Source organism: Phalacrocorax aristotelis, chromosome 10 (genome assembly GCF_949628215.1).
Source record: "Phalacrocorax aristotelis chromosome 10, bGulAri2.1, whole genome shotgun sequence".
Lineage (NCBI taxonomy): Eukaryota > Metazoa > Chordata > Aves > Suliformes > Phalacrocoracidae > Phalacrocorax > Phalacrocorax aristotelis.
Window position 1 is genome coordinate 12,501 of NC_134285.1, and position 27,691 is coordinate 40,191.

Here is a 27,691-nt window from a genome sequence, read left to right on the forward strand (position 1 = left end):
AAATCCCACCCACTGGAAATTACACCCCACCCACAAATAACACACAGGAGGCCTGAATAAAACAATGAGACACAGGTTTTCATTTAATTTATTATTGTATTAGTAATGCTCCTTTATGTCTGGTGTTTCCCAACACTGGAGGCATAATAAAGCCTGCTTTTGTGCCAGTCGTCTTCCTCTAGGACCTCTCCACCTGCAATGTAAAAGAGCTATGGTATGCACAAATCCTAACAGCCTTCATGTCTTTTACTACACCACATTGTTACTGTATTGTTAGCATGGGAAAACTTCAAAGTGCCATGCTTCCCTGCACCTAACTGCCCTCGCTGCATGTAAACAACGTATGTGTTTCCACAACTTACAATACCTACTACTGCAAAATTTTTTTTCCTCCTCACACAACTACATTTACTCAGCCTGCTTCACTCCTCTCCCTCCAATACCAACATCATCATTACCCTTATGCATCAACTCATTCCTTACCTAGCTCCACAGCAACACCTCTACATGCTTGTACACATATCTACATTGATACTTCAATCTTGTCCTTGCTCTGAGGCCAAGGGGTAGCACTTAAGCCCATGCAGTTATTTGCTGTTACTAATACAATCACCATACTAGACAACATCTCCCATGCTTAAACACCTTTTTCTCCCAGGATAAAGCCATTTCTGCCATTCATTCATCTACCAAGCAGTACCTGTCACCTCTCATTGCCATAATTCACTTCTCCTGCAAGGAGAACATTACCTCCCTAGGTCCAACACTTCCCATCCCTACTCATTGGGTCACCTCTTACTCATTAGTCCTCTAATTATACTACACCTGTAACTCCTTTAGGCTCCTAGCAAGTGCTTAACACCTGAGCCTCAGACCCTGTTGCCTTAGTCACAAAGCTCACTCTTGTTATGTAGTCCACTTACTGCTTTGCTAATATACCTTTTCCTCTTCCAATCCACACTGCCTCTGTGATGCATACTACCGATCATCTGACAACATGCCTCCTCGCATCTCTGCAGACCTTAGACTTCAACACCCCTATGACAACAGGCAAACCAGCATCCTTATAACATACGCTAACCACACCAAAGGTACTTCCCTACCCTAGGCATACACAATGACCATAATCCCACATTGTTCTCAAGCTGCCTCGCATAAACAACGGCCACCTACTCCAACTCCCCATACCCAACACCCACTGTATGCAATTTCATCAACACCAAGCCAGACCTACCGTATCATACATCCCAACACCAACCCTTCAGTGCCATATACCCAGACAGCACACAAAACCTTCTGCCTACTGGGACAGCCACCCACACACACCTATTACACATTGCCTAATACACTGGCTGCAGAATGCCTACAAACACTTCAGGAAATCAGCACCAGCCATGGAAGACAAAACCCATATTCTGAAATCCCCCATCTCTCAGCCTCTTCAAAGACTGCATCTCAGCCCCACAAGAACATCTCCAACAACACCCCACACCACCAAACATCAGACCTCTGCTGACGCACGCATTCAACCCGACAACCTCACAAAGGTTCCCAACAGACCGCTCATCCGCCCACCCGGTCCATCACCCCGTCCTCTCAACCGAGCCGGTCCACCGCCTGTCACCCTGCTCCTCCGGCGCTCCCTGGGAACTCCGCTCCCAGGCGCCTCAAAAAATTGCCCTGCCTGCCAAAACCCCGTCCCGGAGCCTGACCTCCGCCCAAACATTGGCGATGAACATCTCCTCGCAGAGCGGCCAGGACCGGGGAAAAAAAACCCAGCCGGGGGAGAAAAAAAAAAATCACCCAGCTGGGGTTTTTTTATTCTAATTTTATTTTTTTTTAATCCTGTGGAAAACGTTTGCTGTTAGCTACCACCACCAAACCCAACCCTCAAAAAACCGTGACCACCCCACACCGCACAACCCTATCAAAGACAGTTTCTACAAAATATATGTAACTACCTGTGTCCCTGGGTCGTTTCAAACTACATTCACCCATAGAACACAGGCAGCCAGTGTTGACTTCTGCATTCACTCAACCTCACTATGCAAGGATGTGTGAATGTACATCCAACGATACCACACCAGCTCTAATCGATCACACGCAGCAATGATGTACACGGGTGGATACTTCCACCATGCCACAGTGGTAGATTAACTATGGACATTCACTCAACTACAACAGGCAAACAGGGTAAACAAGCACTACATATGTGCAACCATACAAGAGAGCAGAAGTAAGTGCCTAGGTACACACACTCAGCCACACGAGTCACACAGGATAGCTATACAGATACACAACAACAAAGAACTGCACAATAGAAACTATATAGATATGTTCGACCAAACAAGAGATGGAGGTATCTGTGCAGGCATATACATACACCAATACAACAGTACGTGCATTCAACTGTACAAGTGTGGGAGGAAGTTTAGTAGCGTGCAGTCACCCAAAGATGATGGTTACCAAAGGGAGGAACACATATTCCTTCACCGAAAAAAAACCCCACAACAATCCACACTCAATAGTGTTGTCAGCATCACATCGCTCCACAAGGACATACCCTGCAACGTCCCCCACCTCACATGCACCTGGCTTCTTCACTCACCTGCTCCTTACCCGTGCTGGACTTGGATAGTCACCATCCTTTGCGGCCCCTAGAGATGAAAGCACATAGAGTTGCCATTGCAATTCCTAAAAAAATCACCAGCTCCACACCCCTCTTCTCTGCAACCCAGCTCACCTCAAAGGCTCCTGTGCCACCTTGCCCTGACTCGACATCCCCAGGCAGGGCGGCTCCAAGCCAAGACCGCAACCACAGACGAATGCTACACAGAACTCCAAAAACACAACGCCTCAAAAAAAGAGCCAAGTCGCTCAGCAAGAGTGACGACGCACGTACAGAAAACCTCCATCTCGTAAGAGCACGCGAAGAACCCTAGCGTGCTCCTAGCGCCACGCCAGAGAACGCCGACAGCTTCGTGGCCCGTGACAAGCGCTTCCTCTCACAACCGAGACGACAGACGTGCAACCAGCCCGGCTTCAAGACCTAACCGCCTAAGGATGCAAGGAAGAAATGCCAGTCCCAAAAACTCACAGCGACAGAGCGGCGCGCTGCTCACGCAGCTGGGAACGACGCCGCGCAAGACGACCCGTGCGAGACGCCAGACCGATCCACGCCTGAAGCTTGCGACGCCAAAAGGGAAGCGCCCGACGGGCGCAGAGCCCACGATTAGGGCCTCGCCGGGCCCTCGTAACGCTGCCGAGCCACCTGCCTGGCTTCTAAAAAACAAAGAGGACAACCGAGACCCGAGGAAGGTCGGAGACACCCAACACAAAACACACACACTGCACAATAACACACACAGCCTGGAACCGCCCTGCCCGGCAAACGTTCCTGTCACCTTGACGAGGAACCCGCTCCTTTTCCCTGCTCTCAAAGGGGACTGCTTCTCGGACAGCCCGCTCCACTGCGCCATCTTTAAAACCCTTTCCCCAGCACCGTTGCCTCAACTCAGCTTTCAAGGGGCCAAGAGTCTCAGTCCACCCGTCCTTCAGAAGAACAAGCGCACAGTCAGCCCACTGCATCGGTCCCCCAGGTGCCAGGTGCTCTCTCATCATCTAAACAAAAACAACAAAAATACACACACACAGCAGCGCTGTCAGCATCCCATCACTCAAAGGGCCTACCCCGCAACGTCCCCCACCTCACGCGCACCCGGCTGCCCCGTGCCCATTCCGGACGAGGACGAATGCCATCCCCTGCGGCCCCTAGAGATACCACAGGATACACAAAGTTACCATCGCTCGGCCAAAAAAAGGAAGAACGAAACACACCAGCCCCACGCCCCTCCCCTCTGCGACCCAGCTCACCTCAAACGCGCATCCAGGCCCAAAGGCAGCCGGCGCACAACCCGCTACACTAAAGACAAACGCTTCAATTGAGTGGCCGTACGACACCTTGCTCTCAAACAACAGCCTGGCCTTCAACCCCCTCACCTCTCGGACCTCTCGTCGGCGTGCGGCGTCTCCCCTCTGAAGCCTGCGTGCGGCACCTGCAAGACCCCAAGCAAAAAAGGACCCGCTCGGGTGCTGCGGGAGTCTCAGGACGCCCGCACCACCACCCCCCCCCCCCCCCATCTCAGACACGCACCTTTTCCTCGACAGCTCACCTGCCCGGCCTCCGTCAGATCCGGTTGCCATCTTGAGGCTCGCCCACCACCTGCAAAAGCCAAACGCATGTTGCTCACAACCACCTGCAACGCGACACCTCAGGACGAATCGCTACACTTCAGCCCACCCATCACCACTCACCCTGTGCGACTCCCCTCCCGGTGCCCAGATCCCGCTCGGCTCCTCGCATGCGCCCACAAAGAAAAATACCGTAATGGGCTCGTAGAGCCAACAGCCACATCTTCCCTCTAGATACACCACACACCAACTCACCTGCTCACAGCGCCGTCCTCCGTCACCCTGCACGACTCCTCCCTTGGCATCTGCCAAACCAATACCAAACACGTCACCTGCATGCACAGCGACAGCTGAACCACGACACAGGTCTCGATCGCATGTAGGAACACCCCTTGAGAGCCCAACTAGGGCGGCTCTTAAACATGAGCACAATACGTCAAACATTAAGCCCAGCGCACAGACGAGCCAGAATACCCTTGACATGCTGCCTGCTCAGCTAAGGCTCCAGCTCCCTCTCCCAGACACCTACGGTTGTTCCCTGGGGGCCCACAAAACCCAACAGGAATTACTTCCCTCACCCACCGACAACAGCCACTCGATCCAAGACCGCTGCAAAACTCCTTCCCCCCCCTCCCCCTTCCCCCCGCCCCAAGCCTGGGCGCATCCCTAGATGCCAGCACCACCCACCTTGCCCTGACTCTACATCCCCGGGCAGGGCGGCTCCAAGACAAACACAGAACAACGCTACACAGAACGCTACAAGCAATGCGCCCCGTAGGATGAGAGGCAGCTCTCTGAGAGAACGACGACACCCAGACGGAAACCCCCGTCCGGCAAGACCGCCGGCGGGACCCTGACGGTGACGTCAGCAGGCCCTACGGCAACGCCAGAGAACGCCGACAGCTTCGTGGCCCGTGACAAGCGCTTCCTCTCACAACCGAGACGACAGACGCGCAACCAGCCCGGCTTCAAGACCTAACCGCCTAAGGATGCAAGGAAGAAATGCCAGTCCCAAAAACTCACAGCGACAGAGCGGCGCGCTGCTCACGCAGCTGGGAACGACGCCGCGCAAGACGACCGTCCGAGACGCCAGACCGATCCACGCCTGAAGCTTGCGACGCCAAAAGAGAAGCGCCCGACGGGCGCCGAGCCCACGATTAGGGCCTCGCCGGGCCCTCGTAACGCTGCCGAGCCACCTGCCTGGCTTCTAAAAAACAAAGAGGACAACCGAGACCCGAGGAAGGTCGGAGACACCCAACACAAAACACACACACTGCACAATAACACACACAGCCTGGAACCGCCCTGCCCGGCAAACGTTCCTGTCACCTTGACGAGGAACCCGCTCCTTTTCCCTGCTCTCAAAGGGGACTGCTTCTCGGACAGCCCGCTCCACTGCACCATCTTTAAAACCCTTTCCCCAGCACCGTTGCCTCAACTCAGCTTTCAAGGGGCCAAGAGTCTCAGTCCACCCGTCCTTCAGAAGAACAAGCGCACAGTCAGCCCACTGCATCGGTCCCCCAGGTGCCAGGTGCTCTCTCATCATCTAAACAAAAACAACAAAAATACACACACAGCAGCGCTGTCAGCATCCCATCACTCAAAGGGCCTACCCCGCAACGTCCCCCACCTCACGCGCACCCGGCCGCCCCGTGCCCATTCCGGACGAGGACGAATGCCATCCCCTGCGGCCCCTAGAGATACCACAGGATACACAAAGTTACCATCGCTCGGCCAAAAAAAGGAAGAACGAAACACACCAGCCCCACGCCCCTCCCCTCTGCGACCCAGCTCACCTCAAACGCGCATCCAGGCCCAAAGGCAGCCGGCGCACAACCCGCTACACTAAAGACAAACGCTTCAATTGAGTGGCCGTACGACACCTTGCTCTCAAACAACAGCCTGGCCTTCAACCCCCTCACCTCTCGGACCTCTCGTCGGCGTGCGGCGTCTCCCCTCTGAAGCCTGCGTGCGGCACCTGCAAGACCCCAAGCAAAAAAGGACCCGCTCGGGTGCTGCGGGAGTCCCAGGACGCCCGCACCAACCCCTCCCCCCCCCCCCATCTCAGACACACACCTTTTCCTCGACAGCTCACCTGCCCGGCCTCCATCAGATCCGGTTGCCATCTTGAGGCTCGCCCACCACCTGCAAGAGCCAAACGCATGTTGCTCACAACCACCTGCAACGCGACACCTCAGGACGAATCGCTACACTTCAGCCCACCCATCACCACTCACCCTGTGCGACTCCCCTCCCGGTGCCCAGATCCCGCTCGGCTCCTCGCATGCGCCCACAAAGAAAAATACCGTAATGGGCTCGTAGAGCCAACAGCCACATCTTCCCTCTAGATACACCACACACCAACTCACCTGCTCACAGCGCCGTCCTCCGTCACCCTGCACGACTCCTCCCTTGGCATCTGCCAAACCAATACCAAACACGTCACCTGCATGCACAGCGACAGCTGAACCACGACACAGGTCTCGATCGCATGTAGGAACACCCCTTGAGAGCCCAACTAGGGCGGCTCTTAAACATGAGCACAATACGTCAAACATTAAGCCCAGCGCACAGACGAGCCAGAATACCCTTGACATGCTGCCTGCTCAGCTAAGGCTCCAGCTCCCTCTCCCAGACACCTACGGTTGTTCCCTGGGGGCCCACAAAACCCAACAGGAATTACTTCCCTCACCCACCGACAACAGCCACTCGATCCAAGACCGCTGCAAAACTCCTTCCCCGCCCCAAGCCTGGGCACATCCCTAGATGCCAGCACCACCCACCTTGCCCTGACTCTACATCCCCGGGCAGGGCGGCTCCAAGACAAACACAGAACAACGCTACACAGAACGCTACAAGCAATGCGCCCCAAAGGATGAGAGGCAGCTCTCTGAGAGAACGACGACACCCAGACGGAAACCCCCGTCCGGCAAGACCGCCGGCGGGACCCTGACGGTGACGTCAGCAGGCCCTACGGCAACGCCAGAGAACGCCGACAGCTTCGTGGCCCGTGACAAGCGCTTCCTCTCACAACCGAGACGACAGACGCGCAACCAGCCCGGCTTCAAGACCCAACCGCCTAAGGATGCAAGGAAGAAATGCCAGTCCCAAAAACTCACAGCGACAGAGCGGCGCGCTGCTCACGCAGCTGGGAACGACGCCGCGCAAGACGACTGTCCGAGACGCCAGACCGATCCACGCCTGAAGCTTGCGACGCCAAAAGAGAAGCGCCCGACGGGCGCCGAGCCCACGATTAGGGCCTCGCCGGGCCCTCGTAACGCTGCCGAGCCACCTGCCTGGCTTCTAAAAAACAAAGAGGACAACCGAGACCCGAGGAAGGTCGGAGACACCCAACACAAAACACACACACTGCACAATAACACACACAGCCTGGAACCGCCCTGCCCGGCAAACGTTCCTGTCACCTTGACGAGGAACCCGCTCCTTTTCCCTGCTCTCAAAGGGGACTGCTTCTCGGACAGCCCGCTCCACTGCGCCATCTTTAAAACCCTTTCCCCAGCACCGTTGCCTCAACTCAGCTTTCAAGGGGCCAAGAGTCTCAGTCCACCCGTCCTTCAGAAGAACAAGCGCACAGTCAGCCCACTGCATCGGTCCCCCAGGTGCCAGGTGCTCTCTCATCATCTAAACAAAAACAACAAAAATACACACACAGCAGCGCTGTCAGCATCCCATCACTCAAAGGGCCTACCCCGCAACGTCCCCCACCTCACGCGCACCCGGCCGCCCCGTGCCCATTCCGGACGAGGACGAATGCCATCCCCTGCGGCCCCTAGAGATACCACAGGATACACAAAGTTACCATCGCTCGGCCAAAAAAAGGAAGAACGAAACACACCAGCCCCACGCCCCTCCCCTCTGCGACCCAGCTCACCTCAAACGCGCATCCAGGCCCAAAGGCAGCCGGCGCACAACCCGCTACACTAAAGACAAACGCTTCAATTGAGTGGCCGTACGACACCTTGCTCTCAAACAACAGCCTGGCCTTCAACCCCCTCACCTCTCGGACCTCTCGTCGGCGTGCGGCGTCTCCCCTCTGAAGCCTGCGTGCGGCACCTGCAAGACCCCAAGCAAAAAAGGACCCGCTCGGGTGCTGCGGGAGTCTCAGGACGCCCGCACCAACCCCCCCCCACCCCCCATCTCAGACACGCACCTTTTCCTCGACAGCTCACCTGCCCGGCCTCCATCAGATCCGGTTGCCATCTTGAGGCTCGCCCACCACCTGCAAGAGCCAAACGCATGTTGCTCACAACCACCTGCAACGCGACACCTCAGGACGAATCGCTACATTTCAGCCCACCCATCACCACTCACCCTGTGCGACTCCCCTCCCGGTGCCCAGATCCCGCTCGGCTCCTCGCATGCGCCCACAAAGAAAAATACCGTAATGGGCTCGTAGAGCCAACAGCCACATCTTCCCTCTAGATACACCACACACCAACTCACCTGCTCACAGCGCCGTCCTCCGTCACCCTGCACGACTCCTCCCTTGGCATCTGCCAAACCAATACCAAACACGTCACCTGCATGCACAGCGACAGCTGAACCACGACACAGGTCTCGATCGCATGTAGGAACACCCCTTGAGAGCCCAACTAGGGCGGCTCTTAAACATGAGCACAATACGTCAAACATTAAGCCCAGCGCACAGACGAGCCAGAATACCCTTGACATGCTGCCTGCTCAGCTAAGGCTCCAGCTCCCTCTCCCAGACACCTACGGTTGTTCCCTGGGGGCCCACAAAACCCAACAGGAATTACTTCCCTCACCCACCGACAACAGCCACTCGATCCAAGACGGCTGCAAAACTCCTTCCCCCCCCTCCCCCTTCCCCCCGCCCCAAGCCTGGGCACATCCCTAGATGCCAGCACCACCCACCTTGCCCTGACTCTACATCCCCGGGCAGGGCGGCTCCAAGACAAACACAGAACAACGCTACACAGAACGCTACAAGCAATGCGCCCCGAAGGATGAGAGGCAGCTCTCTGAGAGAACGACGACACCCAGACGGAAACCCCCGTCCGGCAAGACCGCCGGCGGGACCCTGACGGTGACGTCAGCAGGCCCTACGGCAACGCCAGAGAACGCCGACAGCTTCGTGGCCCGTGACAAGCGCTTCCTCTCACAACCGAGACGACAGACGCGCAACCAGCCCGGCTTCAAGACCCAACCGCCTAAGGATGCAAGGAAGAAATGCCAGTCCCAAAAACTCACAGCGACAGAGCGGCGCGCTGCTCACGCAGCTGGGAACGACGCCGCGCAAGACGACCGTCCGAGACGCCAGACCGATCCACGCCTGAAGCTTGCGACGCCAAAAGAGAAGCGCCCGACGGGCGCCGAGCCCACGATTAGGGCCTCGCCGGGCCCTCGTAACGCTGCCGAGCCACCTGCCTGGCTTCTAAAAAAACAAAGAGGACAACCGAGACCCGAGGAAGGTCGGAGACACCCAACACAAAACACACACACTGCACAATAACACACACAGCCTGGAACCGCCCTGCCCGGCAAACGTTCCTGTCACCTTGACGAGGAACCCGCTCCTTTTCCCTGCTCTCAAAGGGGACTGCTTCTCGGACAGCCCGCTCCACTGCGCCATCTTTAAAACCCTTTCCCCAGCACCGTTGCCTCAACTCAGCTTTCAAGGGGCCAAGAGTCTCAGTCCACCCGTCCTTCAGAAGAACAAGCGCACAGTCAGCCCACTGCATCGGTCCCCCAGGTGCCAGGTGCTCTCTCATCATCTAAACAAAAACAACAAAAATACACACACAGCAGCGCTGTCAGCATCCCATCACTCAAAGGGCCTACCCCGCAACGTCCCCCACCTCACGCGCACCCGGCCGCCCCGTGCCCATTCCGGACGAGGACGAATGCCATCCCCTGCGGCCCCTAGAGATACCACAGGATACACAAAGTTACCATCGCTCGGCCAAAAAAAGGAAGAACGAAACACACCAGCCCCACGCCCCTCCCCTCTGCGACCCAGCTCACCTCAAACGCGCATCCAGGCCCAAAGGCAGCCGGCGCACAACCCGCTACACTAAAGACAAACGCTTCAACTGAGTGGCCGTACGACACCTTGCTCTCAAACAACAGCCTGGCCTTCAACCCCCTCACCTCTCGGACCTCTCGTCGGCGTGCGGCGTCTCCCCTCTGAAGCCTGCGTGCGGCACCTGCAAGACCCCAAGCAAAAAAGGACCCGCTCGGGTGCTGCGGGAGTCCCAGGACGCCCGCACCAACCCCTCCCCCCCCCCATCTCAGACACGCACCTTTTCCTCGACAGCTCACCTGCCCGGCCTCCATCAGATCCGGTTGCCATCTTGAGGCTCGCCCACCACCTGCAAGAGCCAAACGCATGTTGCTCACAACCACCTGCAACGCGACACCTCAGGACGAATCGCTACACTTCAGCCCACCCATCACCACTCACCCTGTGCGACTCCCCTCCCGGTGCCCAGATCCCGCTCGGCTCCTCGCATGCGCCCACAAAGAAAAATACCGTAATGGGCTCGTAGAGCCAACAGCCACATCTTCCCTCTAGATACACCACACACCAACTCACCTGCTCACAGCGTCGTCCTCCGTCACCCTGCACGACTCCTCCCTTGGCATCTGCCAAACCAATACCAAACACGTCACCTGCATGCACAGCGACAGCTGAACCACGACACAGGTCTCGATCGCATGTAGGAACACCCCTTGAGAGCCCAACTAGGGCGGCTCTTAAACATGAGCACAATACGTCAAACATTAAGCCCAGCGCACAGACGAGCCAGAATACCCTTGACATGCTGCCTGCTCAGCTAAGGCTCCAGCTCCCTCTCCCAGACACCTACGGTTGTTCCCTGGGGGCCCACAAAACCCAACAGGAATTACTTCCCTCACCCACCGACAACAGCCACTCGATCCAAGACCGCTGCAAAACTCCTTCCCCGCCCCCCCTTCCCCCCGCCCCAAGCCTGGGCGCATCCCTAGATGCCAGCACCACCCACCTTGCCCTGACTCCACATCCCCGGGCAGGGCGGCTCCAAGACAAACACAGAACAACGCTACACAGAACGCTACAAGCAATGCGCCCCAAAGGATGAGAGGCAGCTCTCTGAGAGAACGACGACACCCAGACGGAAACCCCCGTCCGGCAAGACCGCCGGCGGGACCCTGACGGTGACGTCAGCAGGCCCTACGGCAACGCCAGAGAACGCCGACAGCTTCGTGGCCCGTGACAAGCGCTTCCTCTCACAACCGAGACGACAGACGCGCAACCAGCCCGGCTTCAAGACCCAACCGCCTAAGGATGCAAGGAAGAAATGCCAGTCCCAAAAACTCACAGCGACAGAGCGGCGCGCTGCTCACGCAGCTGGGAACGACGCCGCGCAAGACGACCCGTCCGAGACGCCAGACCGATCCACGCCTGAAGCTTGCGACGCCAAAAGGGAAGCGCCCGACGGGCGCCGAGCCCACGATTAGGGCCTCGCCGGGCCCTCGTAACGCTGCCGAGCCACCTGCCTGGCTTCTAAAAAACAAAGAGGACAACCGAGACCCGAGGAAGGTCGGAGACACCCAACACAAAACACACACACTGCACAATAACACACACAGCCTGGAACCGCCCTGCCCGGCAAACGTTCCTGTCACCTTGACGAGGAACCCGCTCCTTTTCCCTGCTCTCAAAGGGGACTGCTTCTCGGACAGCCCGCTCCACTGCACCATCTTTAAAACCCTTTCCCCAGCACCGTTGCCTCAACTCAGCTTTCAAGGGGCCAAGAGTCTCAGTCCACCCGTCCTTCAGAAGAACAAGCGCACAGTCAGCCCACTGCATCGGTCCCCCAGGTGCCAGGTGCTCTCTCATCATCTAAACAAAAACAACAAAAATACACACACAGCAGCGCTGTCAGCATCCCATCACTCAAAGGGCCTACCCCGCAACGTCCCCCACCTCACGCGCACCCGGCTGCCCCGTGCCCATTCCGGACGAGGACGAATGCCATCCCCTGCGGCCCCTAGAGATACCACAGGATACACAAAGTTACCATCGCTCGGCCAAAAAAAGGAAGAACGAAACACACCAGCCCCACGCCCCTCCCCTCTGCGACCCAGCTCACCTCAAACGCGCATCCAGGCCCAAAGGCAGCCGGCGCACAACCCGCTACACTAAAGACAAACGCTTCAACTGAGTGGCCGTACGACACCTTGCTCTCAAACAACAGCCTGGCCTTCAACCCCCTCACCTCTCGGACCTCTCGTCGGCGTGCGGCGTCTCCCCTCTGAAGCCTGCGTGCGGCACCTGCAAGACCCCAAGCAAAAAAGGACCCGCTCGGGTGCTGCGGGAGTCCCAGGACGCCCGCACCAACCCCTCCCCCCCCCCATCTCAGACACGCACCTTTTCCTCGACAGCTCACCTGCCCGGCCTCCGTCAGATCCGGTTGCCATCTTGAGGCTCGCCCACCACCTGCAAGAGCCAAACGCATGTTGCTCACAACCACCTGCAACGCGACACCTCAGGACGAATCGCTACACTTCAGCCCACCCATCACCACTCACCCTGTGCGACTCCCCTCCCGGTGCCCAGATCCCGCTCGGCTCCTCGCATGCGCCCACAAAGAAAAATACCGTAATGGGCTCGTAGAGCCAACAGCCACATCTTCCCTCTAGATACACCACACACCAACTCACCTGCTCACAGCGCCGTCCTCCGTCACCCTGCACGACTCCTCCCTTGGCATCTGCCAAACCAATACCAAACACGTCACCTGCATGCACAGCGACAGCTGAACCACGACACAGGTCTCGATCGCATGTAGGAACACCCCTTGAGAGCCCAACTAGGGCGGCTCTTAAACATGAGCACAATACGTCAAACATTAAGCCCAGTGCACAGACGAGCCAGAATACCCTTGACATGCTGCCTGCTCAGCTAAGGCTCCAGCTCCCTCTCCCAGACACCTACGGTTGTTCCCTGGGGGCCCACAAAACCCAACAGGAATTACTTCCCTCACCCACCGACAACAGCCACTCGATCCAAGACCGCTGCAAAACTCCTTCCCCCCCCTCCCCCTTCCCCCCGCCCCAAGCCTGGGCGCATCCCTAGATGCCAGCACCACCCACCTTGCCCTGACTCTACATCCCCGGGCAGGGCGGCTCCAAGACAAACACAGAACAACGCTACACAGAACGCTACAAGCAATGCGCCCCGAAGGATGAGAGGCAGCTCTCTGAGAGAACGACGACACCCAGACGGAAACCCCCGTCCGGCAAGACCGCCGGCGGGACCCTGACGGTGACGTCAGCAGGCCCTACGGCAACGCCAGAGAACGCCGACAGCTTCGTGGCCCGTGACAAGCGCTTCCTCTCACAACCGAGACGACAGACGCGCAACCAGCCCGGCTTCAAGACCCAACCGCCTAAGGATGCAAGGAAGAAATGCCAGTCCCAAAAACTCACAGCGACAGAGCGGCGCGCTGCTCACGCAGCTGGGAACGACGCCGCGCAAGACGACCGTCCGAGACGCCAGACCGATCCACGCCTGAAGCTTGCGACGCCAAAAGAGAAGCGCCCGACGGGCGCCGAGCCCACGATTAGGGCCTCGCCGGGCCCTCGTAACGCTGCCGAGGCACCTGCCTGGCTTCTAAAAAACAAAGAGGACAACCGAGACCCGAGGAAGGTCGGAGACACCCAACACAAAACACACACACTGCACAATAACACACACAGCCTGGAACCGCCCTGCCCGGCAAACGTTCCTGTCACCTTGACGAGGAACCCGCTCCTTTTCCCTGCTCTCAAAGGGGACTGCTTCTCGGACAGCCCGCTCCACTGCACCATCTTTAAAACCCTTTCCCCAGCACCGTTGCCTCAACTCAGCTTTCAAGGGGCCAAGAGTCTCAGTCCACCCGTCCTTCAGAAGAACAAGCGCACAGTCAGCCCACTGCATCGGTCCCCCAGGTGCCAGGTGCTCTCTCATCATCTAAACAAAAACAACAAAAATACACACACAGCAGCGCTGTCAGCATCCCATCACTCAAAGGGCCTACCCCGCAACGTCCCCCACCTCACGCGCACCCGGCTGCCCCGTGCCCATTCCGGACGAGGACGAATGCCATCCCCTGCGGCCCCTAGAGATACCACAGGATACACAAAGTTACCATCGCTCGGCCAAAAAAAGGAAGAACGAAACACACCAGCCCCACGCCCCTCCCCTCTGCGACCCAGCTCACCTCAAACGCGCATCCAGGCCCAAAGGCAGCCGGCGCACAACCCGCTACACTAAAGACAAACGCTTCAACTGAGTGGCCGTACGACACCTTGCTCTCAAACAACAGCCTGGCCTTCAACCCCCTCACCTCTCGGACCTCTCGTCGGCGTGCGGCGTCTCCCCTCTGAAGCCTGCGTGCGGCACCTGCAAGACCCCAAGCAAAAAAGGACCCGCTCGGGTGCTGCGGGAGTCTCAGGACGCCCGCACCAACCCCCCCCCCACCCCGTCTCAGACACGCACCTTTTCCTCGACAGCTCACCTGCCCGGCCTCCATCAGATCCGGTTGCCATCTTGAGGCTCGCCCACCACCTGCAAGAGCCAAACGCATGTTGCTCACAACCACCTGCAACGCGACACCTCAGGACGAATCGCTACACTTCAGCCCACCCATCACCACTCACCCTGTGCGACTCCCCTCCCGGTGCCCAGATCCCGCTCGGCTCCTCGCATGCGCCCACAAAGAAAAATACCGTAATGGGCTCGTAGAGCCAACAGCCACATCTTCCCTCTAGATACACCACACACCAACTCACCTGCTCACAGCACCGTCCTCCGTCACCCTGCACGACTCCTCCCTTGGCATCTGCCAAACCAATACCAAACACGTCACCTGCATGCACAGCGACAGCTGAACCACGACACAGGTCTCGATCGCATGTAGGAACACCCCTTGAGAGCCCAACTAGGGCGGCTCTTAAACATGAGCACAATACGTCAAACATTAAGCCCAGCGCACAGACGAGCCAGAATACCCTTGACATGCTGCCTGCTCAGCTAAGGCTCCAGCTCCCTCTCCCAGACACCTACGGTTGTTCCCTGGGGGCCCACAAAACCCAACAGGAATTACTTCCCTCACCCACCGACAACAGCCACTCGATCCAAGACCGCTGCAAAACTCCTTCCCCGCCCCAAGCCTGGGCGCATCCCTAGATGCCAGCACCACCCACCTTGCCCTGACTCTACATCCCCGGGCAGGGCGGCTCCAAGACAAACACAGAACAACGCTACACAGAACGCTACAAGCAATGCGCCCCAAAGGATGAGAGGCAGCTCTCTGAGAGAACGACGACACCCAGACGGAAACCCCCGTCCGGCAAGACCGCCGGCGGGACCCTGACGGTGACGTCAGCAGGCCCTACGGCAACGCCAGAGAACGCCGACAGCTTCGTGGCCCGTGACAAGCGCTTCCTCTCACAACCGAGACGACAGACGCGCAACATGCCCGGCTTCAAGACCCAACCGCCTAAGGATGCAAGGAAGAAATGCCAGTCCCAAAAACTCACAGCGACAGAGCGGCGCGCTGCTCACGCAGCTGGGAACGACGCCGCGCAAGACGACCGTCCGAGACGCCAGACCGATCCACGCCTGAAGCTTGCGACGCCAAAAGAGAAGCGCCCGACGGGCGCCGAGCCCACGATTAGGGCCTCGCCGGGCCCTCGTAACGCTGCCGAGGCACCTGCCTGGCTTCTAAAAAACAAAGAGGACAACCGAGACCCGAGGAAGGTCGGAGACACCCAACACAAAACACACACACTGCACAATAACACACACAGCCTGGAACCGCCCTGCCCGGCAAACGTTCCTGTCACCTTGACGAGGAACCCGCTCCTTTTCCCTGCTCTCAAAGGGGACTGCTTCTCGGACAGCCCGCTCCACTGCACCATCTTTAAAACCCTTTCCCCAGCACCGTTGCCTCAACTCAGCTTTCAAGGGGCCAAGAGTCTCAGTCCACCCGTCCTTCAGAAGAACAAGCGCACAGTCAGCCCACTGCATCGGTCCCCCAGGTGCCAGGTGCTCTCTCATCATCTAAACAAAAACAACAAAAATACACACACAGCAGCGCTGTCAGCATCCCATCACTCAAAGGGCCTACCCCGCAACGTCCCCCACCTCACGCGCACCCGGCTGCCCCGTGCCCATTCCGGACGAGGACGAATGCCATCCCCTGCGGCCCCTAGAGATACCACAGGATACACAAAGTTACCATCGCTCGGCCAAAAAAAGGAAGAACGAAACACACCAGCCCCACGCCCCTCCCCTCTGCGACCCAGCTCACCTCAAACGCGCATCCAGGCCCAAAGGCAGCCGGCGCACAACCCGCTACACTAAAGACAAACGCTTCAACTGAGTGGCCGTACGACACCTTGCTCTCAAACAACAGCCTGGCCTTCAACCCCCTCACCTCTCGGACCTCTCGTCGGCGTGCGGCGTCTCCCCTCTGAAGCCTGCGTGCGGCACCTGCAAGACCCCAAGCAAAAAAGGACCCGCTCGGGTGCTGCGGGAGTCTCAGGACGCCCGCACCAACCCCCCCCCCACCCCGTCTCAGACACGCACCTTTTCCTCGACAGCTCACCTGCCCGGCCTCCATCAGATCCGGTTGCCATCTTGAGGCTCGCCCACCACCTGCAAGAGCCAAACGCATGTTGCTCACAACCACCTGCAACGCGACACCTCAGGACGAATCGCTACACTTCAGCCCACCCATCACCACTCACCCTGTGCGACTCCCCTCCCGGTGCCCAGATCCCGCTCGGCTCCTCGCATGCGCCCACAAAGAAAAATACCGTAATGGGCTCGTAGAGCCAACAGCCACATCTTCCCTCTAGATACACCACACACCAACTCACCTGCTCACAGCACCGTCCTCCGTCACCCTGCACGACTCCTCCCTTGGCATCTGCCAAACCAATACCAAACACGTCACCTGCATGCACAGCGACAGCTGAACCACGACACAGGTCTCGATCGCATGTAGGAACACCCCTTGAGAGCCCAACTAGGGCGGCTCTTAAACATGAGCACAATACGTCAAACATTAAGCCCAGCGCACAGACGAGCCAGAATACCCTTGACATGCTGCCTGCTCAGCTAAGGCTCCAGCTCCCTCTCCCAGACACCTACGGTTGTTCCCTGGGGGCCCACAAAACCCAACAGGAATTACTTCCCTCACCCACCGACAACAGCCACTCGATCCAAGACCGCTGCAAAACTCCTTCCCCGCCCCAAGCCTGGGCGCATCCCTAGATGCCAGCACCACCCACCTTGCCCTGACTCTACATCCCCGGGCAGGGCGGCTCCAAGACAAACACAGAACAACGCTACACAGAACGCTACAAGCAATGCGCCCCAAAGGATGAGAGGCAGCTCTCTGAGAGAACGACGACACCCAGACGGAAACCCCCGTCCGGCAAGACCGCCGGCGGGACCCTGACGGTGACGTCAGCAGGCCCTACGGCAACGCCAGAGAACGCCGACAGCTTCGTGGCCCGTGACAAGCGCTTCCTCTCACAACCGAGACGACAGACGCGCAACATGCCCGGCTTCAAGACCTAACCGCCTAAGGATGCAAGGAAGAAATGCCAGTCCCAAAAACTCACAGCGACAGAGCGGCGCGCTGCTCACGCAGCTGGGAACGACGCCGCGCAAGACGACCGTCCGAGACGCCAGACCGATCCACGCCTGAAGCTTGCGACGCCAAAAGAGAAGCGCCCGACGGGCGCCGAGCCCACGATTAGGGCCTCGCCGGGCCCTCGTAACGCTGCCGAGGCACCTGCCTGGCTTCTAAAAAACAAAGAGGACAACCGAGACCCGAGGAAGGTCGGAGACACCCAACACAAAACACACACACTGCACAATAACACACACAGCCTGGAACCGCCCTGCCCGGCAAACGTTCCTGTCACCTTGACGAGGAACCCGCTCCTTTTCCCTGCTCTCAAAGGGGACTGCTTCTCGGACAGCCCGCTCCACTGCGCCATCTTTAAAACCCTTTCCCCAGCACCGTTGCCTCAACTCAGCTTTCAAGGGGCCAAGAGTCTCAGTCCACCCGTCCTTCAGAAGAACAAGCGCACAGTCAGCCCACTGCATCGGTCCCCCAGGTGCCAGGTGCTCTCTCATCATCTAAACAAAAACAACAAAAATACACACACAGCAGCGCTGTCAGCATCCCATCACTCAAAGGGCCTACCCCGCAACGTCCCCCACCTCACGCGCACCCGGCTGCCCCGTGCCCATTCCGGACGAGGACGAATGCCATCCCCTGCGGCCCCTAGAGATACCACAGGATACACAAAGTTACCATCGCTCGGCCAAAAAAAGGAAGAACGAAACACACCAGCCCCACGCCCCTCCCCTCTGCGACCCAGCTCACCTCAAACGCGCATCCAGGCCCAAAGGCAGCCGGCGCACAACCCGCTACACTAAAGACAAACGCTTCAATTGAGTGGCCGTACGACACCTTGCTCTCAAACAACAGCCTGGCCTTCAACCCCCTCACCTCTCGGACCTCTCGTCGGCGTGCGGCGTCTCCCCTCTGAAGCCTGCGTGCGGCACCTGCAAGACCCCAAGCAAAAAAGGACCCGCTCGGGTACTGCGGGAGTCTCAGGACGCCCGCACCACCACCCCCATCTCAGACACGCACCTTTTCCTTGACGGCTCACCTGCCCGGCCTCCATCAGATCCGGTTGCCATCTTGAGGCTCGCCCACCACCTGCAAGAGCCAAACGCATGTTGCTCACAACCACCTGCAACGCGACACCTCAGGACGAATCGCTACACTTCAGCCAACCCATCACCGCTCACCGTAACCTGCTCCGAGGTCTCATCACCACACTGTGTCTCTCCCACAAAGCCTACACGGAGCATGTGGAAAAACTTAAGGAAGAAGATACCTGCTACGATATTACCCAGAACAGCAACCTACCCATGCTGAATCCCGTTCTCACACATCTTTTCTTTGACAGCTTGCCTGCCGAGCCTCTGTCAATTCCAGCTGCCACTTTGAGGCTCACCCATCACCTGTAACACACAAGCAACACAGGTCACTTATACCTTCGCTATCAACACAACGCCTCAGAAAGAACCACTACTTCAGCACACCACTCACCTCTCACCTTGCTTACCTCCCCTCCTGTGTGCAGCTCACACTTGGCTCATTCCTTGTTGCCTTCTAACCCTCCAAAACACACTGCAGAGTCATTCATACCACACACTGGCCTACCTTCTTACAGCATTTCCCCAGCTTTCTTCTGTCACCCTGAAGAACTCCTCCTCTGCCTCTGGAAAAAAGGACTTTGTGGAAGTCACCTGGATGCACAGCAATAGCTTAACCCATCCATAGGTGTTGCTCCCATGTAGGAATACCACGTAGAGCCCAACTACCACCTGCCGTTAAAAGACATACATTAACTCAAGCATTACACCCTATACACGTACAAACCTGAAGACCATTAGGATGTACTCTCAACTAGCACACTAGCTGCCAGCTACAGTCATTCCCTTAACATCTACAAAATACTACAAAAGTTACTGACCTTTCCCATTGCTTTCGGCTATTGGCTCTGCACAAGGCTACACAGGGTTTTACAGAAGTCTATGGATATTAACTATACACTTGTATCACTCTTCTTTTCCTAAAGAAACTGCATATATAAATTCCCATACATAAATGCATACAGAACACTCACCCTAACCCCAACCACATCTTGTCAATACCCTTAACAGTTAACGTCAACACCTTCCAGATTACACAAGAGAGTTTATGAAAATAACTTTAAGATGCAATAAAGTTGAAAATTCCAATAATAAAAATAAACATACTCAAAACTAAAAAGAAAAAAATAACAGAACAACATACTATCAAGCCATCTTACCACACCTGAACCTCCAATACAGTATTAGATAAAGAAAAAAAATAAGTTTAGACACAAGTGATCTTTCAAATTTAAATGCCCCCAACTCTTATCGGGTTCTAAAACCCTTACCTCCCACAAACATCTGCATTTCTTTAAGTATCAAAAGATACCTATCCAAAATATTTAAACAGCTCAAAAATTACAATTAAGTACAGGAGCACCCACACTGGAGAAACCCAGGAGGGAAGTGAGTTCCCTCACCAGAGGCTGTGGCTCATATACCCCAGGCCCTGCCCACCACCCTTCCCACAATCACCTAGGAAAGGGGAGGGGTGAACCACCACAGGGTATAAAGGCAGCTGAAGGAACAGCAGGGAGTTTTCTCAAGTGCTTTATGTTTACAGCATGGAAGAAGACAAAAAGAGTGGTTCTTACTGCAATTATACTACCATTTGTTTTTCTTCACCTACGTGTATTGCATCAGCAATGTGGCCAGGTAAGAAATTAAACTTAATTTTCCTGGAATGTATACAGGGAAAAACCATGTCTTACTAATTTATATAGAAAAGCAGCTCCTGGATTATAACAACACTATTATGACCATTAGTTGTATGTTTTACTTTTCTGTAAAACAGAAGAGTTATACAGTTATGGTTCATTTCTAGCAAAACCACACATACTATCTACATACTAGCAGAGCTATAGTCTAGATATGACTGAATGGCAAAGTGAATTAAATCTCTGGTTCAAACAAAATTATTTTCTATAAATCACTGATAATTCAGAGTAATTTTGACACTCTCTGACTGATTTCCTTAAGAGACTGATAGCAGTCTCAAAGGACAAAAATTACAAAAAGGAAATACAGGAACGGTATCAAAAGTTATATGAAGCATCCTAATGAGCATATAAGCAGCTAAATAAAGAATAAATGGGGAAGTGCAATAAAAACTCATCGAGACGCGTGTTGCTAAAAATAGATCCAGGCTATTGATTCTCCAAGAATCTCAACAGAAGATCAGAGCCACCCATAGACATTTTTGGGGTACCAGATATCAAAGAGGAACATACTATAAGACAGAAAACAAATTAATTACTGCAGAGTACAAAGATGGCTTTACGAAAGGTTCTGGCAGAACAAGAGGCGTTGTCACAGGGATAGGAATAGTTTCTAATGGACCAGAGAAACTAAAGCAGTGGTGAGAATGCAGGAAGCTCAAAAGGGAATTGACCAAACTAACAGATATTCTCAGGGGAGCCGGAACAGGGGGGCAGCAAAGAATTGAGAAAACAAAAAAGTGATCGGGGTAACAGATACTGACTTCGGAATAGACCTGGAGGGTAAAGAGTGGTGCAAAGTGCCCTTCTGAGCTAGAACAGAGTCCTGGGCTATAGGGGATGTCTCATGGGAACTCGGCAAAAGGAGCAGAGGAGTCCCGAGGGAGCCCAAGACACCAAAGAATCCTTGGAGCTGGAGCCTGAGGAAAGTCTAGGAAAGGACTGTGACTAGGATAGAAGATGTCCTGAGGAAGGCAGAGAGACAGAAAAATATTTGGGGATGTGACAATTATGTCCAGAGGGCATCTGAGCTCTGTAAACGCAACGTGAGAAAGCCAGGGAACAAATGGAGGCACAAACAGAAGGAAGAAAGGACAGAATGACTGCTGTGCGCAGCATATACAGACTCGGGAAATCTTCAGATGGTGAGAGAGGGGTGCGAGTGCCACGGCAAAGCTAAAAGCGCGCAGAATGCGACCTCAAAGGGACCGATAGGTGTTGCGGCACCCTGAGGGGTCCCGGATGAGGCGCAGAGACAAAAGAATGCTCTGGGAAACGAGGATACGGTCTGGAGGGGTGTGACCAAATTACAGATCTCCTCAGGAGCCGGGGACCGGCTGGAGGTACCGTAGTCAGCAGACAGTATGCTAAGATTGCTCTGAGGCACAAGCAAACCCAACGACTGGGTTCAGAGATAACAAGGGAAGACCAAAGTCCGCTACTGAGCTAGAACAGGGTTGTGGGATGCAAAGGGGCTCTCTGGACGCACAGTGACTGGGAGCGGAGGGGTCACGAAAGGCTCGGGGGGGATAAGAGATTGAAAAGCAGAGTAAATGCTACCAAAATGCTGTGGAGCATAGGGAAGCTCTCGGGAGGCATCCTAGATGGCATAGAAAAGAAAGATTGCTCTTTTTTGGGAACAGATGTCTCGGGAGAGGTGCGATTGCAACAAAAATGTGCTGCTGGGGAACGTCTAAGACAGTGAAGTAAAAGGCCGATGAGGTAAAAGAAGAAATTTAAAAAGCTGTGACGCTAACAAAAGACAAGAAATTATTCAAGTGCTAATACAGCCAATGGATAACATGAGGCAGAAAGGTTAAAAACTGATAGTAAAGAAATAGGGAAAAACATAAATACCAAAGGCCAACTGAATGGGAGATGTAGAAAAAATAAAAACTGAGGGATGTAAGAAAAACAGAGAAAAATGAAAAGACAGAGACAGCAAACTGAAATGGGAGCGGAAAGAAAGTTAAAATGCAGTGGTACTAATGAAAGACAAGAAATAATTCTGAGAAAGAGCAAAGGGAATAACAGTAGACAGAACATTTAGGAAGCAAGACATTAGGAAAAGGAAGGGCAAAAATAAATAGGGACCGCAATCTAAAAGAGAAAGCAAATTTTAAAAGCTGTGACACTAAGGGAAGAGAAGTAGTAATTTTAAAATAAGACAGCAAAGGGAGTTAAAATTGGCATAGAAAAGATTTAAAAAGCAAAGGAGATTATGGAAATAAAGATAAAATTTAACACATAGGGACAGCAAACAGAGATGGATGAAGAAAACTGGTAAAGTGATGGTGTTAAGGGAAGACGTATACTTGAAAGAAAACAGAGCAAAACAAGCACAGGCAACTGGCTAAAGGAAGAAATGTAAAAAATGACAGGGATTAGCAAACTATTAATAATAGGGATGAAAAATAGAAAAATATTATAAAAGCAAAGGTACTGCTACTAAAGACAAGCAATAACTCTAAAACATAAAGACACCAGATAAAATTATACAAAATTTTAGAAGCAAATACGATTCAAGAAATGAGGAAAAAGATTTAAAACCAGCAAAGGTCTAGTACAATGGAAATTTAGAAAGTGGAAAAAGCAAGGTCATTAGTGAAATAGAAGAAATAACTTTTTAAAACTTCCAAAGGAATGAGAGTTAACTTATAAATAACATTTAAAAAGGAAGGGCTTATAGGGAAAAAAAAGAAAAAAATTAAATATAGACGGTAACCTAGAAGGGAGGTAGAAAGACAATGGAAAAAGCGAGGGCGCTAAAGAGAGACGAGAAAAAATTTTGCAAAGACAGCAAAGGGAAGGGAAGTTGCTGTAGAAAGAACGCTTAGCAAGCAGTATTAGGAAATAAAGACAATCTTATGACATAGGGACAGTGACAAAAAAAAACACATGAAAATGAAATGTAAAAAGCGAGAGCGCTATGAAAAAGAAAAATAATTGAGAAGTAACACCAGCAAAAGAGACAAAACTAGAAAACTTTAAAAGCCAATGGATTAAGAGACAATAATAACTAAAGAAATAGTAACAGAATTAAAACACAGACATAAAATTTAAAAAGTGATGGTGCTAAGGAAAATGCTGAAAATGAACAAGTGACCACAGCAAAGGTGTTACTAGTACACAAAAAGAACATGATAAGAACAAGGGTGGTTAGGGTACCAATGGAAAAAAATTAAAAGGGATTCAATAAGGAGTTCCGCTATCTCAAAGGGGGAAAAGCCTTCTTCCTTGGGAATTCGCAGGGCCTGTGGAGGCAGCTTTAAAGGAGACTTGAAGGGGAAGGGATATAGCCAGGATCGCTAAAGAAGGGCCTAGGGGTGGCATGCTGAGCTCGAGGGCGAAATCGCTATCCCAGCTTGAGCGTGTCTACCCCGGTGCACGCAGCATGGATGCTGTAAGGCAGGAGATAGAAGCTGTTGTGCAGCGGGATAGCTTTGATTTTCTTGCTGTTGCAGACATCGCAGAATCATAGAACGTTCTGGGTCAGAAGGGACCCACGAGGATTAGAGTCCAACTCCTTTCCCTGCACAGGACAACCCCAAATTCACCCCACGCCTCTGATGGTGTTGCCCTAGTGCTGCTTGATTATTGTCAGCCTTGGCACTGTGCCTGCTTCCCTGGGGAGCCTGTTCCCTCTTCCGTGGCCCTCTGAGTGAAAAACCTTTTCCTAATACCCACCCTAAACCTCCCCTGGCCCATCCTCCTGCCATTCCCTCAGGTCCTATTGTTGGTCACCGGAGAAAAATGATCGGCGCCTGCGCCTCCTCCACCCCTTGTGAGGAAGCTGCAGACTGAGATGAGGTCTCCCTGTCTCTAGGCTTAATAAACCAAGTGACTTTAGCTGCTTCTAGTATAGTTTCTCACCAGATGCGGTGGGATGCCTCGTACGATTCGAGTGCTGCAATGGATGGCTCTAATCTCTTATGAAGGGTTAGGCAAGGAAGGAGATGTGGTGGGGTGGCTCTGTATGTTAGGTAGTGTTTTGGTTGTAGACAGCTCAATGATTGGGAGGATGAGGTTGACGGCTTATGGGTAAGGATGAGGGGGAAGGCCAATGAGGCAGATATCCAGCTGGGGGTCTACTGTAGACCACCTGACTGCAATGAAGAAGCAGCTGAAGAACTCTACAGGCAGCTGGCAGAACTCTCCCAATTGCTACCCCTTATTCTCATGGGGCACTTGAACTTGCCAGATGTCTGCTGGAAAGAAAACGCAGCAGAGGAAACTGTCTAGGCGGTTCACAGACGGTAACTTCCCGATGCAGCTGGTAAATGAGCCTACCGGGGAGGTGCCTCGACTGACCTGCTCTTTAGAAACAGAAGGACTGGTGGGAGATGTGGGGGTTGGAAGCCATTTTGTGCCTAGCGACTGCACCCTGATAGAAATCCTGATGCCTGGCAAAATAAGGAAGGGGGACTGGCAAAATCTGTACCGTGGACTTGCGGAGGGCAGGCTTTGGACTCTTCGGGACACTGGTTGAAAGGGTTCCTTGGGAGGAAGTCCAGAAGGGCTAAGGGGTCCTGGAAGGCTGGACATTCAAGAAGGAACTCTGGAAGGTGCAGAACCAGGTTGTCCCTGTGTGCAGTAAGACAAACGGGCAGGAAGATGACAGGCCTGGCTGAACAGAGCGCTTTTGCGGTGGCTTGGGGGGTGGGGGTGAGGGGAAAGGAGAGTTTACTGCTTTTGAAGACTGGGTAGGCAAGTCAAGAACAGAACACAGAGCTTGTTATGCCAATCAGACAGCAAACCAGGAAGGCAAAAGCCTAGCTAGAACTCAACTGGCCACTGTTGTTAGAGATGACAAAACATGCTTTTACATATATGCTAACAGAAAGAGAGCCAAAGAGAATCTCCATCCTCTATTGGGGCCGGGGTGGGGAATGCTGCCACTGAGGAATAGGCTGAGGTACTTGATGCCTTCTTGGCCTCAGTCTCTAGTAGACTGGCTGTTTATCACCAGGGTAGTAATGGTTCACCTTCATTGCACTCACCAGGCATGTACAGGATGACCAGGGGATCAGGCCCAGACACCGCAGGTTCTTGAAAGGCAGGTTCTGCCTGACCAACCCAGTCTCCTCCTATGGCCAGGTGACTCACCTAGTGGATGAGGGAAGGGCCATGGATGTTATCTACCTGTACTTCAGTAAAGCCTTTGATACTGTCTCCCACAGCATTCTCCTGGAGAAGCTGGTGGTTCCTAGCTTGGACAGGTGTACTCTTTGCTGAGTACAAAACTGGCTGGATGGCTAAGCCCAAAGAGTAGTGGTGAAAGAAGTTAAATCAAATTTGTGGCTGGTCATGAGCGCTGTTCCCCAGGGGTCAACTTTAGGACTAGTCTTGTTCCATGTCTTTATCAATGACCTGAATGAGGGGACAGTGTGCCTTCAGTAAGTTTGCAGATGATACTAAGTTGGGCGGGAGTGTTCATCTGCTTGAGGGTAGGAAGGCTCTGCAGAGGGATCTGGACAGGCTGGACCCATAGCCTGACGTCAACTCTATGAGAATTAACAAGGCTGAGTGCCAGGTCCTGTGCTCGGGTCACAACGACCCGATGCAATGCTACAGGCTTGGGGAAGAGCGGCCGGAAAACTGCGGCAGAGAAGGACCCGGGGGTACCGGTTAACAGCCGGCTGAATGTGAGGCGGCGGTCTGCCTGGGTTGGCAAGGAGGCCGATGGGGTCCTGCCTTGTATCAGAAATAGTGTGGCCAGCAGGAGTAGGGAAGTGATCGTACCCCTGACTTGGCACTGGTGAGGCCGCACCTTGAGTATCGTGTTCCCTTTCGGGCCCTTCAGTACAAAAAGTACTGAAAAAAGTAGATGGAGTATGTCCAGAGAAGGGCAACAAAGCTTGGGGAAGGGTCTGGAAAACAAGTCTTATGAAGAGCGGCTGAGGGAACTGGGGTTGTATAAGTCTGCAGAAGAGGAGGCTCAAAGGAGGTTCTAGTGAACTGGGTGTAGGTTCCTTTTCCCAATGAGCTAGCGATTGGACAAGAGGAAATGGTGTCGAGTTCTATCAGGGAATGATCAGATAGGGTATTAGGAAAAATTTCTTTACCCGAAGAGTCATCAGGTATCGGAACAGGCTGCCCAGAGAGGTGGTGCAGTTGCCCTCCCTGGAGGCGTTCAAAAGATGCGTATACGTGGCACTTTAGGACGTGCTTTAGGAGGCACGGTAGTGTTGGGTTGATGATTGGACTCAATGATATCACAGGTCATTTCCAACCTTATTAAGTCTATTAAAAAAATAAACAGTGACCTTGATAAAATATTTTAAAACCAATGGGGTGCACGAACAACAAATAACCCTTAAAATTAGGGATTGGCAGCTTTGTAAAACTAAACCTAGAAAGAGAATTTTAAAAGCAATGGAGTAAGGGTCAGACAGGAAAAAGTAAGAAATAGGGACCGCAAACTAAATCAATGAAGACAAACAAAATTGAAAAAGTGATTTAGTTGAGGACAGGCAGGAAGAAACAAACGTGGATGCGGAACTGAACATAGACAGACAGCGCAAATGTAAAAATCAACGGGGTTCTGGCCATGTGGGTAGAGTTAAATATCAAGAGAGGGAGACAGACAGATGGCCACAGAGAAAGGATGTAGGAAGAGCAAGCCGGGGCAGAGCAGAGGGAGTCACTGAAATGGAGATAGGTCGCTGGGTAGAGGCAGACCTAGAAATGCAATTTTTACAAGTAATAGGGAAGAAAAAAATAATAGCAGGTGTGGAGCCAGAAAAGGAGAGGTATAGAAAGGACACATAGAAGGTGATGGGGTGCAGGGCAGTGTTGGCAGAAGACCAAAAAGCTTTGGTGAGCTGTGCAGCCTGAGAAGGAGACAGAGGCAGGGACAGGCAAGGAGGCAGACAGACACTGGGAAAAGCATAGCGAGGATAGGCCCAGATGCATGGGAGGAGCCGTGCGACTCACTGCAGCTCCTGTTGTGGGCAGGACACCTTCACAGCCCTGAGGTTTCTCTCTCTCCCTCTGCCCCTTCCCCCTCCACAGTGCTGGCTGCCCAAACCATGCCCCTCCC

At 54.0% G+C, this 27,691-nt stretch overlaps 4 long non-coding RNA genes across 4 annotated transcripts; all 4 read right to left on the bottom strand.

Annotated features, from left to right (window-relative positions):
- Positions 1-7,982: 7,982 nt before the first annotated feature.
- On the bottom strand, positions 7,983-9,042 carry LOC142062948 (uncharacterized). Its single transcript, XR_012662584.1, has 3 exons — positions 8,656-9,042; positions 8,363-8,431; positions 7,983-8,265 (listed from the first exon to the last, which is right to left on the bottom strand). It is a non-coding gene; the product is annotated as an uncharacterized LOC142062948 (long non-coding RNA).
- Positions 9,043-12,825: 3,783 nt separating this feature from the next.
- On the bottom strand, positions 12,826-14,996 carry LOC142062949 (uncharacterized). Its single transcript, XR_012662585.1, has 4 exons — positions 14,699-14,996; positions 14,421-14,602; positions 13,648-14,318; positions 12,826-12,929 (listed from the first exon to the last, which is right to left on the bottom strand). It is a non-coding gene; the product is annotated as an uncharacterized LOC142062949 (long non-coding RNA).
- A 739-nt stretch (positions 14,997-15,735) lies between these two features.
- On the bottom strand, positions 15,736-17,090 carry LOC142062950 (uncharacterized). The gene is made up of 3 exons (XR_012662586.1): positions 16,793-17,090; positions 16,515-16,696; positions 15,736-16,412 (listed from the first exon to the last, which is right to left on the bottom strand). It is a non-coding gene; the product is annotated as an uncharacterized LOC142062950 (long non-coding RNA).
- A 1,784-nt stretch (positions 17,091-18,874) lies between these two features.
- On the bottom strand, positions 18,875-26,888 carry LOC142062951 (uncharacterized). The gene is made up of 3 exons (XR_012662587.1): positions 26,715-26,888; positions 19,040-19,515; positions 18,875-18,947 (listed from the first exon to the last, which is right to left on the bottom strand). It is a non-coding gene; the product is annotated as an uncharacterized LOC142062951 (long non-coding RNA).
- Between the last annotated feature and the right edge of the window lie 803 nt (positions 26,889-27,691).